The sequence below is a fragment of the Rhagoletis pomonella genome, unplaced genomic scaffold (genome assembly GCF_013731165.1).
Source record: "Rhagoletis pomonella isolate Grant_MI unplaced genomic scaffold, Rhpom_1.0 Rhpom_scaffold_00005, whole genome shotgun sequence".
Taxonomy (NCBI): domain Eukaryota; kingdom Metazoa; phylum Arthropoda; class Insecta; order Diptera; family Tephritidae; genus Rhagoletis; species Rhagoletis pomonella.
Window position 1 is genome coordinate 13,210,817 of NW_023458559.1, and position 11,562 is coordinate 13,222,378.

The 11,562-nt window shown below is 36.0% G+C and overlaps 1 protein-coding gene across 2 annotated transcripts in view; it reads right to left on the reverse strand.

The window, feature by feature from the left end:
* The window catches only part of LOC118738722 (1-acylglycerol-3-phosphate O-acyltransferase Pnpla3), a 255,899-nt gene that overhangs the window by 6,540 nt on the left and 237,797 nt on the right, over nucleotides 1-11,562 (reverse strand). Inside the window, exon 8 of one of the 2 annotated variants that reach the window (XR_004992943.1) lies at nucleotides 9,496-9,635. The exons of the other annotated variant lie outside the window; for it this stretch is intronic. The gene's annotated coding sequence lies outside the window, so the exon portion shown is untranslated. The remainder of the gene's footprint in view (nucleotides 1-9,495; nucleotides 9,636-11,562) is intronic. 2 annotated transcript variants of the gene reach the window in all.

An 11,562-nucleotide genomic window follows, 5' to 3' on the forward strand; every position in this document is an offset into this window, starting at 1 on the left:
ATACATAACTGCATACCAAATTCAAGTTGATGCGACATATGGTTTCGAAGTTATAGCTGATAAAAATTTCAACGAATATGGGATATGCCACACCCCCTTCACAAACTCGTTTATATATTCCCTCCTATAAATACCTACCATTGATATGTCTGCATACCAAATTTCAAGTTAGGTGGGCTTATGGTTCCGAAGTTATAGCTAATAAAAAATTCCACGCCTATGGGATATGCCACGCCCCTTTCGCAAACTCGTTTATATATACCCTTCTATAAACACCCACTATTGATATGTCTGCAAATTTCAAGTTCGTGGTACTTATGGTTCCGAAGTTGTAGCTGATACAGGATTCCGCGCCTATGAATAAATGAATAATTTAGTTAAAAACGACTGCATTCTTTAACACCTCTGCTGCGTAACTGGTTTATTAAAATTAAATTACAACGTGACGATTTTAACTGGGAGGGCCCTATCCAAAGAATTTGCCAGATGATACACTCAAAGAGGCAAAATCGCTACAGCAAAAAAATGGTTTGAGACCCAAGTGTATTTTAAAGTATAGTTAAATCGTTAATAGATACGTTAACGTCCCTAACACTTTTATAGTTTGTATAAAAACGTAAGGAACATGCAATACAAAAAATGCATCTCTTACATGAATGATAAAAACAGAGATCAAATTAAGCATATACAACTTCTTCATGTCGTGGATGATTAAATTTTCCAAAGGGCTAAACAAGGGCTAGTAGCAATTTTAAATTTATGTGGCCAAAAAAAGTATGTGGTAGCTAAATCTAGAAACCAAAGGGTTGAAACGGCAACACTGGTGAGGATAGCAGCAGAGCTAGCCTACACCGAAACGACAATCAGTTTAAAGCGGATTCACCGTTCGTGTCCGCACACTTTTTGTTAGTAATTTTACGCGTTCTTTTCCCACTTTGTCTCATTGAGAGCGCGACAGAAATGTGCTGGACACTCTTTGTTCCAATAAAAGGTTCTTTCCCTAACAATCCGGACCGGATCCGGTAATTAGAGAATAAGCGAAAAGTTTGCTCTCAAAAATGGAACATAATCCAGAAGTACGGGAACGCAAAAAACCACATTTCGTGCCCAGAATTTGTGAAACAGCTTCGCCATTATATGCATTTAAAGTTTATACAAAAATTGAATTGCTAATTTATATGATATCGGCTAAAACACTTGAACTTATCGCAACAGAGAAATATTATTTGATCAGTTTTAATCTTAGTTGATCCAAGGTTCAAGAAAAATGCTTTTACGGATGAAGAAGCCTTTCAGGGGGGAGATTCTGTAACCAGTTAGCACGTCAACAAAACCGTAGCCGATTCGAAAATTGTCGCTAACTGGTTACAGAATCTGCCTCAGGCCTACAAAAATGATATCGTCCAATTCAGCTGGAACAAAAATGCTCCAAACAAGTAAGAGTATCTCTGCATTATGGCCTCGAACCGACATATATACACTTGTGCTCATATAATTAAGTTATCCAGTAGTAAAATTGCAATAATCGAAATAACATAGCAACTCTTGACATAACGGTTTATATTTTTTTCATAAAGTAACTGCGTAGTGTGTCAAAAAATACGGAGAGGAATAAGTTCTATTTTTCATCTCTATTTATGGTAAAAGTGCATTTGTTTCACCGAAAGTTAAAACGTAAGTGCTCACATAATTAAGTCATCTTACTTAATTGCCATAAATTTGCTAAAATATCAAACCTCCACTGATTTATTTTCGTATTTCGTGTTATATCCTTAGCAATCGATTTAAAAATTTCTAAAATGGGTAAGAACAGGAGCTCTAATCCTTCCGAAAGGAAGATCATATGGGAGTGCTTCCAAAAATGTAAGACAGTAGCGAAAGTAACACAGGTATTGGGCTTTTCCAGAGGAAAGGTTGTCAATGCTATTCAGCACTACCAAAAAAATGGAACTTTCCATAATCTACCGCGCAATAAGCCTAGGAAGACAACTGCTTTTGACGATAGAAAATTGGTCAGATTGAGTAAGGCAGACCCTTTTTTAACCTCCAGGGAAATTAGGGCCCAATTAGAATGCAATTATGGTATACAAATATCGGCACAAACCGTACGTCGACGACTGCAGGAAAATTGTTTGAATGGCCGGATCGCCAGACGTAAGCCCAATGTTTCAAAAAAAAAATATTTTAAGAAGATTGTCCTTTGCCAAACAACACTTGAACAAAGGCTTAGATTATTGGAAACTAATTGTTTGGAGCGATGAGTCTAAATTTAATGTGTTCGGCAATGACGGAAGACCTTATGTAAGACGTCCGCCATTGCAAGAATTAAACCCCAAGTACACAAAAAAAACAGTAAAACATGGTGGCTCGTCAGTAATGGTTTGGGGATGTTTTACGTCGTCAGGTGTCGGTCCGATTGTCCAAATCCAAGGCAAGATGACGGGTGTTATGTATAAGGAAATTCTAGAAGAACATCTAGTTGGGGATTACGCTGACGACTTGCCACTTGCTTGGATATATCAGCAAGATAACGACCCCAAGCACTGCTCTCGGGTCGTTAAGGACTGGATTAATGCAAATCACATTACATGTCTTGAATGGCCGGCGCAAAGCCCAGACTTAAAACTCCATAGAAAACCTATGGGGTATTATAAAGAGAGCAGTTGCAGCGCGAAAACCTACAAACAAGGCTTCTTTATGGGAGATTATTAAGGACGAGTGGAGTAAAATCACTCCGCAGCAATGTGAGTCTTTAGTCCGCTCCATGAATAGGAGATGCGATGAAGTGATTCGTCAAAAAGGATTCCCAACGAAGTACTGACTGGCATTTATTGAAAAGACGATAACTTGGCTTTAATATGCATTACTTTGGCGGTGACTTAATTATATGAGCACGAATCATATGGTCAAATATAATATTAAAATTAACTAAAATTAATTCAATACTTTTAAACATTAAAAATGTAAACAAACTTTGAACATGAAATCCGCAGTTTTGATTCTATATGTTTTTTTGTTCATTTTCAATAATAAAACCACTTTTTTTAGATATATATTTTTTGCTGTATGGTGTAACTTAATTATATGAGCACAAGTGTACATCTTTCATTTTAATCCGTATGAACAGCTCTATTGGCTCCTACATTCGGGTTTTTATAGTCGAGTCTCCCCTGAACCGTTTTGTCCATATTTTTGGGCTAATTGCGCTTTTATTCGAAACCTAAATGTTTCGGTACCAAGTATCGAGAGTATTGGATACTTTTTAAATCGGTACCGAATATCGATCAATACTTAAAAGTATTGACTCAGCACATCACTAGAAACAGCCAACATATAAACATAAAACAGCTGATATGCACTTTGACGCTTTATCCATTTTTACCCGGAGAAAAAGTCCGGGCTGTTTTGGGCAGGAAGAAGAAGACATTACGATCCAATACGTTCCAATTTTCGCTCTCTATTACCGATTTTGTTGAGTACGGGAACAGGGTTGCCACTGACGAAAAAAATTATTTACCATCCACTTGAAAAAAATCTACCAAATCTGGGAAATATCTACCAATAACTTTTTTATAATTATTTTAACAAAAACCATAGTTTTGTTATTTTTTTTATTTATTTTAATTAAAACTATAGTTTTTTAATTTTTTTTTAGTTATTGCAATAAGAATTAAATTGTTTTTAAGAACTTTTTATTTAAATAGTTATACGGTATTTGCGTCATATTATTGGCATATTCTCAGTTTTCTTCAACCAAAAGCGGGAGTGATGAAACTAAAGGCAACAATGAAACTTCATTATTTGAAAAACTTCAACTCGAGTTATTATAGACAAATACTGTGACTCAAAAAAGTGTTTTTTTTTTAATATTCGCAATATTTTTCGAGTAAAAATTTTTTTATTGCTTTAACTAAATCCAAAAAAATCGAGGATTCAAACTATATACAACATATAGAAAAGTTCCAAAATTTTCGTCTAAATTTCGAATTTTTTACTCTGAATTTTTAGAACAATTTAAGGTATGGAGTTTTAAAGCAAATACTATTTGAATATAGCCAACAATGTGCTGCTTAAAATTCCCGTTTATTTATTTTTTTTTCCCATTAATAAAAAATGGCGTTGATTTTTTTTTCGCGAACAATCATAGTGCGTAATTACATACCTGCCAATTTTTTCTTTATATTTAAATAATCACTTAAAATATTTAGACAATCATAAGCTCCTCTGGATTCCAGTAAATTTGAATGGAGCGCGATATGTTCGCCTTATATCGATATACATTTATACGTATGTAATTATATAAAAAGTATGCAAAGAAATTTATAATATATTTAAAGATAACTACGAAAAATAAATCGGGAACGGAAAGTTCATCAAAAATCTACTAAAATGCGAAGAAATTTACCTTTTTACCAACCCAAATTTTTTCTACCAATTTTGGTAACAATTTACCAAAGTGGAAACCCTGTACGGCAATGATTTCTGGGCTATTTTGAGCACCCGCGGATCCCGCGTTGCGTACGGGAAAGAACCTAACATTGATTTTGATTTTCTGTCCGAACGACTTGGATGATTCGGGTTGCCGCGTTCTCCTTTACATGCGTTTGCAGCGAATTGCATGTGTTATTTGCCCTCAAAATCGTATGTAGGCAACAATACCATCAGCTGTTTGCTTCAGAACAAAATAAAATATGCCGAACTGAACGGTGAACCGTACTTCAGCACCCTCTCCAGCAAAAATGTTTTGAGAGCAAATAAAAAGTTGTCCGAACATGAACGGTGAACCCGCCTTTAGAAGCAAACCTATACGTAGATAGTCAGGCGGCAATTAAGGCAATTGACCTTATATAGTATTTTATTCATCAACGTCCTTCGCAGCAAGCCGCCGACAGAAGGCTGCACATCTATTGACTGCCTGGCCACAAGGGAATAGAGGGTCATTAAATAGCAGATGAGACTGCCAAGAACACCACTAGTCTGAATCTCGAACAGACAAACTACATTCGTAGACCACTTCAACACTTGTACAACGGAGGAGACGATAATATCGCACACCTAGACCTAAAGTGAGCTAACTTAAAATTCAGGGAGGGGAAATTTAACTGCTTGTGGATCGTACGTGGATTCAACGCAATTAATACCAAAACGGGTATAAGAGTCGTTTTTTAGTTAATGTGTATAATCATGAAGAAAAAAATATTTCCATTAATTGGATGTGAGTCCTATGAATTGCAAAACAATCGTCCAAAATATTTTTTGAGTTGATCGCACTTTAGATCTAGGTGTGCGATATGATTACGCAGTTCAGGTCTAGATGGAAAGAGCTAACCACCTGCAAAAATGCAAAAAGTTATGTGAGAAAACACAACTAAATAGAAAAAGCAACTATGCTCGCTTCTTGTTATGGCTACCAAAGACAGATTGCAGTTATTACCGGATTGCTTTCGGGACATATCCTGGTGGATGCTTATGTACAAAAGATGCGTATCATTAGCGTGGACAGCTGCAGGAAATGTCGTGAGCAGATACCCAGGGAAACCTTGAAGCATCTTCTCTGCCGATGTCCTGAACTCTCAAAAATACGACTAAAATGGTTGGGAGCCTACCAATTCGAGAAGTTAGAGGACATCTCAAAAGTAGAGCTTAAATTTTTACTAAAATTCGCAAAAAAGCGTTGACATCCTTTGTGGTGTTTACTTTAACGCGTAAAAACGAGCTCCAACTGGCAACGCTAAAGACCTACCGGTCTATATGCGGCTCAACCTCGCCCAGATTAACCTAACCTTACAATATTTAAGCAATTTTTTCGTGTTAAGTTGATGAAAAATAATTAATATCTAAATCCTAGGATTGTGATAACGAGATCCCGAAAATCCCGGGATCGTACAAATTTAAAAAATGATCACCCCTAGTACATACGTTTCTGCCGCACACTTAACTGGGAAAACGGACCATGAAAGTATCCGAAAATGGAGTCGGTAAAAGGGCAAAAATCCGTAATCCATCCACTTTTTCCCCCTTTTTCAGATCCATTTTCTGATTTTTTGCTGGCTGAGATATAACATCTTCAAGTCTAAGTCTTGCATAACCGAGCCTCAAGGTAAAACCAAGGCATATTGAACAAAGTAAAGTCATTTCGCCGGTTCGTTTGGACTGTGTCTAAGACTTGAAACATAGAATAAAATATTCCAATCGTATTGAAAAAATGTCTACGTTTATTTTTTAGTATATTTAGGTATATTTTAAGTCACCTATTTTTCAAAATTTATTTTTGAAGATATTTTTATATTTTTATGAAATTCAATATTTACAAGTTTTTGGTTAGCTAGTGCGGCTTTTTTCATTTCAAAAATTCACAGTTAAAATTACGAGTATCAATTCAAAAATTTTTATTATGCCTTCCACGAAATAGAAAATGTCAACAAAAAACTCGAATCGTCATATGGGGGCGGACGTAGGGGGACTTAAAGTTTATAAAACAACAAAGTATGATAACACAGCAGTCTAAAAACTCAATTACTTTCATCGGAACTTATAGGCAAAAAATAGAAGCATTTTACAAAGACGATTTTCTAATCAAAATTTCTTTAATTAAAAAGTTAAAATGTAAAATTAATATTAATTCGAAAATATTGAAACAATCGACATCTCTTAGAGAAATATGACGCCTTTATTTGAACTTGATGCTTCCATTGCAAAATATCGAACCCTAACCGCCAAAATAACGTAAGCGACATTTTTTTTTTAAATTTTCTTTTTGATACAGAAATGCATGTAGATGCGCTAGGAACATTTCTGCATCAAAAAGAAAATTTTGAAAAAATTTCGCTTCCGTTATTTTGGCTTCGAAGCTTTTCAATAACTTATACGAATTTTAAAGTCAGCAGCAGTCCATATAATGTTTTTTTTTTTAAAACAAAAGAAAAGTGAATTCTTTTGTGTCAGCTAATGTGTTACAGAATCGAAAGAAAAAATTTTTTAGTTGGACACTTCACCAAAATCACAAATGTCCCTCCATCCAGATTACCGTTTCGGATCTCTGTATGCCGGCTTTCACCTAAGGCGAATTCATACAAGGTGGTGTTACCAGAGCAGCTGATTTCAAGGCGCTGATTGTCAAAATTATGTGTTTGTTGTAAATTATTTTTGTTATGATTGTCCTCGTACGTATAATTTGTTAATGGAGTTTGTTTCTTTTCGGGCTGCAGCTAACACCTTTTATAAATTCGCTTTGCGTTCACCGTTCGCCCTGCTATTTCCCTTTTATAACAAAACAGTTTGAAGTGGAATATGACCCAACTAACAGAAACCGTGGGATTTTTTAATACAAGAAATTATGCCAAATTAGATATCGGGCGATTTTGAATAAAGAATAAGTTAAATAAGAAAAAGCTAATTAAAAATAGAAAAAAAACAAGTTTTTATAAAAAAAATGTTCTTTTTAACAAATGTATTTTGCCGCTGTGGTGTAGGCGGCCGCTGTGGTGTAGTGGTAAGCAGTGCGCGCTTTCACTCATCAACACCTGGGTTCAAGCCCTGGTCAAAGCAACATCGCAAAAAATATAGAAAAAGGTTTTTTTCTTAACAGCGGTCGTCCCTCGGCAGGCAATGGCAAACCTCCGAGTGTATTTCTGCCATGAAAAACAGCTTCTCATAAAAATACAATCGCCGTTCGGAGTCGGCGTAAAACTGTAGGTCCCTCCGCTTTGTGTGACAACATCAAGGCGCACGCCACAAATAGGAGGAGAAGTTCCGCTAAACACTAACATATGTGTAAGCGCCAATCTATTATTATTATTATTATTATTTTTGCGTAGAATTCCAATCTGCGTAGGCGGCGTTCGGCCGCACTTAGGGATTGTAAACCTCACAAAGTAGAATTATCTTTCTGTGTTGCCAAAGAAGGGGGGCTGAACACCTTTTGCAGAGAACACCTTTCTGTGTAGGCGGCCTTCGGCCGCACTTATTGATTATAACCCTCAGACACAAGAATGATAGAATACAAGATTGCGCCGATCAGAGAGGATTTTTGAGAACAACTTTTGTGTGACTTCACACTGGTGCAATTGCGAGAGAGAAATGCCAAAACGTGAGCAAGAATGGAAGAAGAAGAAAAAATGTTGCAAGGAAAATGTAAACAAGTTGCACCAGTGTGACGTCATGCAAACAACGATTCTGTCAAATTCGTTAAGAGAGCAATAGCGGTCCGAGATCGGCGCAACCTTTGTATTCTCTCAATCGTGCGTCAGACAGTAGAATTCTCCTTTCTGTTTCGCGAAGAAAAGGAGCTGAACACCTTTGGCAGAGAACACCTTTGTATGTTTTTAATGCTTACTGGGTTATATCCTATCTTCTTTTGTCTCTCATTCCTTTGCATATTTTGGAATTGGACAGCTGAACTCCGCCATTTAATTTGCATATGCAACCAAAGTCAGACACGTGATTTTGAAGGTGTTTTTATTTAATGTATTGTGATTAATTGGTTAATATTAAAGTCGTAAAGAAAGTTATAACTAATCGGGTAGTGTAAAGTGAAGGAGAATACAAAAATATATTGGTGAAGTGGCTGCCTAAAGGAGAATAGGACTGATAAATGTACGCTAATTTCCGAATTTTACAAAAAAATAATGTGTAGATCCTTGATTACAAGTGTGTGGAATTTTTTTTGGATCGGGCCACCCCTTTGGACGGAATAGCCCGAAATAGTTGGGGGCGCTACTAAACCCCACCCCATGATTTGACTCTTGACAAATAAATATTATTTTTTAATAGTTGGAGGAATTAAATCACAAATAAATTGTTTTTTTTTGTCCAACGAATCAAATCACAAATAGATTTTTTTTATTAATTGGTCGATGAATCAAAGCAAAAATCAAATAGATATCTTAATTAAAAGTGGATTTAAAACCGAAAAGGTTTTTAAATTAAGCAACCCTGAGATGTGATGCAGCTATAACCTCTCCCGATTAGAGTTTCCCCTCTATTCTAAGAGAGTCACAAAACTTAGCTCCTCACTGTTGTGATTTCTAGTGCGCCGAGAAATGATTCACAAAAAATTCGATTTTAAGTACTAGAAAAATAGACAAAAATCTAAACATTTGTATTGTAGCGGCATATTTTTTGCAGCGGCAAGCTTTGAGGCGCAGTAGAAATCATGAGCTAAAGTTTGTGACTTTGCTAGAATACGGCTGTTTGTGGCGTTTTCCATTTTTTTCAAAAACGAATAGGGGCATAAAGGTCAATAACATTTTTGAAATAAAAAATAATAATTTCTGTTAAAAATAATTAGTTAGAACTCACTAAATACTACAATTATCATTATCAAGTTATAAAATAAAAATCGATTAATTGTTGATTTAACGAATAAAAGTTGGAAAACTTAATATGAATATATTGAAAATAAGCAACTACTACAAATAAAATATAGACAAAAAATGTTGTATTTATAAACGTTTCTACAAAGCAACTTAAAAATCCTCAAAGGAGAGAAATTACCTGTTCATCATGTAATATCTAAAACATTCAACAATTTTTGGTCTACAAAGTTTTCGCATGTGTTTAAAAAATTAAAAATAATTAGCGTTTGTTTTAAAAAATATCTTCTCGATTTTCAGGCTTGCTGGGTATAACTTGTACTGTAAAAGAAAAAGTTCAAGAAAAATGAAGCGATTTGTGAATAAAACTAAAGTAATATGATTTAATTCTAATGAAAATGTATTAAAAATAGTGCAGTTCTTAGTTGAGCAATAAATCTCCCCATATCTGAAGTTCAATGGAAAAGTCTAGCGAAGTCTTTGAAAGCTAAGCAACACATCGACGCCTCCGAACCATACCAGTATGCTAAAGGCCGGTTGTTCAATGTCTGATTATCACTACTTGCCGGTTAAACATCATTATCGACGTTTTCGACATCATGCATGTAACATGTGATAGATAAAGCGGTCGTTGTATTTAACCGGAGCTTCTACCTCCGATTAGTGCTAATCAAACATTGAACAACCGGCCCTAAGTCTGACTAAGTCCAAGAGCCGGTTACTTAATGTCTGGTTAACACTATTCTGCGGTTAAACATCGTTATCGACGTCTTCGACTCTATGCATACAACAGGGGGTCATAACGTCGACAACTATGTTAAACCGGAGATTAGTGTTAACCCGACATGGAGTAATTGGGCCTAAGTTGACTTAGCATGGTATGGTTTATAGCCCAATTATGCATACTTAGCTTTGCATGAGAGTTGTCACATAAGAATATACGTAACGCATAGCTCTTAACATGTAGAATTCTGTTGGGTTTTGATTTTTATGTAAAAATGGTATAGCAGTGCAAGTATGCATAACTGGGCTATTAGAGGCGTTCTAACATACATATCATACGCACGGCAGTGCGCGCGAGTGACGAAAGCAGCCAGAGTAGCATGCTGAAATGACTCGCTTATATATCCACGAGATTTGGACGTTTTTATCCAGACGTCCAATCGACATGTTTGAGGTATCGTTGGAAAGGTTTTGCAGAGTGTGTCCAGAAAATGTATTCAACGATTATCCGAATTCTTAAAAATTAGGCTAAAGTGTTGCGAAACAAAAAAACGTTTTTTTTCTTTTGCCGGTTTAAGGGGGTATGAGGGTACACTCAACATATTTAGTGTTATTCTATAGGTCAATACCTTTCCAACGATACCTTATATATTGAGTTCCGGCTATTAGTTGGGAAGATATGGAGCTAAATTGATTTTAGTTCGTGTCTCCACTACAAGATGCTTTGCGATGTGCGTCTGTACGTACCTTCATTTATTTTCAAACTTTCAGGAATTAAAGCACCAAAAAACTAGGAAGGTTTTGTTCCAGGATGCTTCGATTCGTATGCCTTTGTGGGCGTGGCTGGTGCCTGAAATTCGAAAAAAGGCAGTTTTTTTAACTATCACTGAGGCCGCACTACTTATTCCTTATCAGTGGAAGGGCATTAGAAGAAGCTATCTAATACTGTCTTTTGCGTTTATGAAATATAAATATGTCACAACGATATCGCCTAAAAATCGGGCTGCTGAAAATGTAGGCTTCGAAAATTTTCTCAAAAACTGGTCAGTCGATTTTATTCTAAGTTTCCTCAAGTCTAACCCAAAACCTTAGCTTTCATTTCGTATAAAGGCTATACCTGGGAAAACTCTTGTTGTGGGGATATTACGATTTAAATTGAAAAAATATCGCTCAAAATAGCGAGAAATGGTTAAAAATTTAAATATTCGTCTAATTTGGTCACTTTAAGTTAAAACGTAACATACCCAATTTCCCACAAAAAACTGTGCATTCCCCGATGCCACCTAAACTGAAATTCCCTGCAAATCGAGGGATTTCCCGCGAGTTGACTTCCCTGCACGCAAGGCCGGCCGTAAGATTTCTCTTTTGGAGGGTTTTATGTAAAGTCGGCATAAAGTTTCCATCAACTCTAGATTTTGGGAAAAAACGTCCTGCACATTGACTTGATGGTCACTTAGTCATTTGTTCTCTTCTTCTTCTTTTTTGGCGCTGTAACCGCCTAAGCGATTTTGGCCGAGTTCAGCAA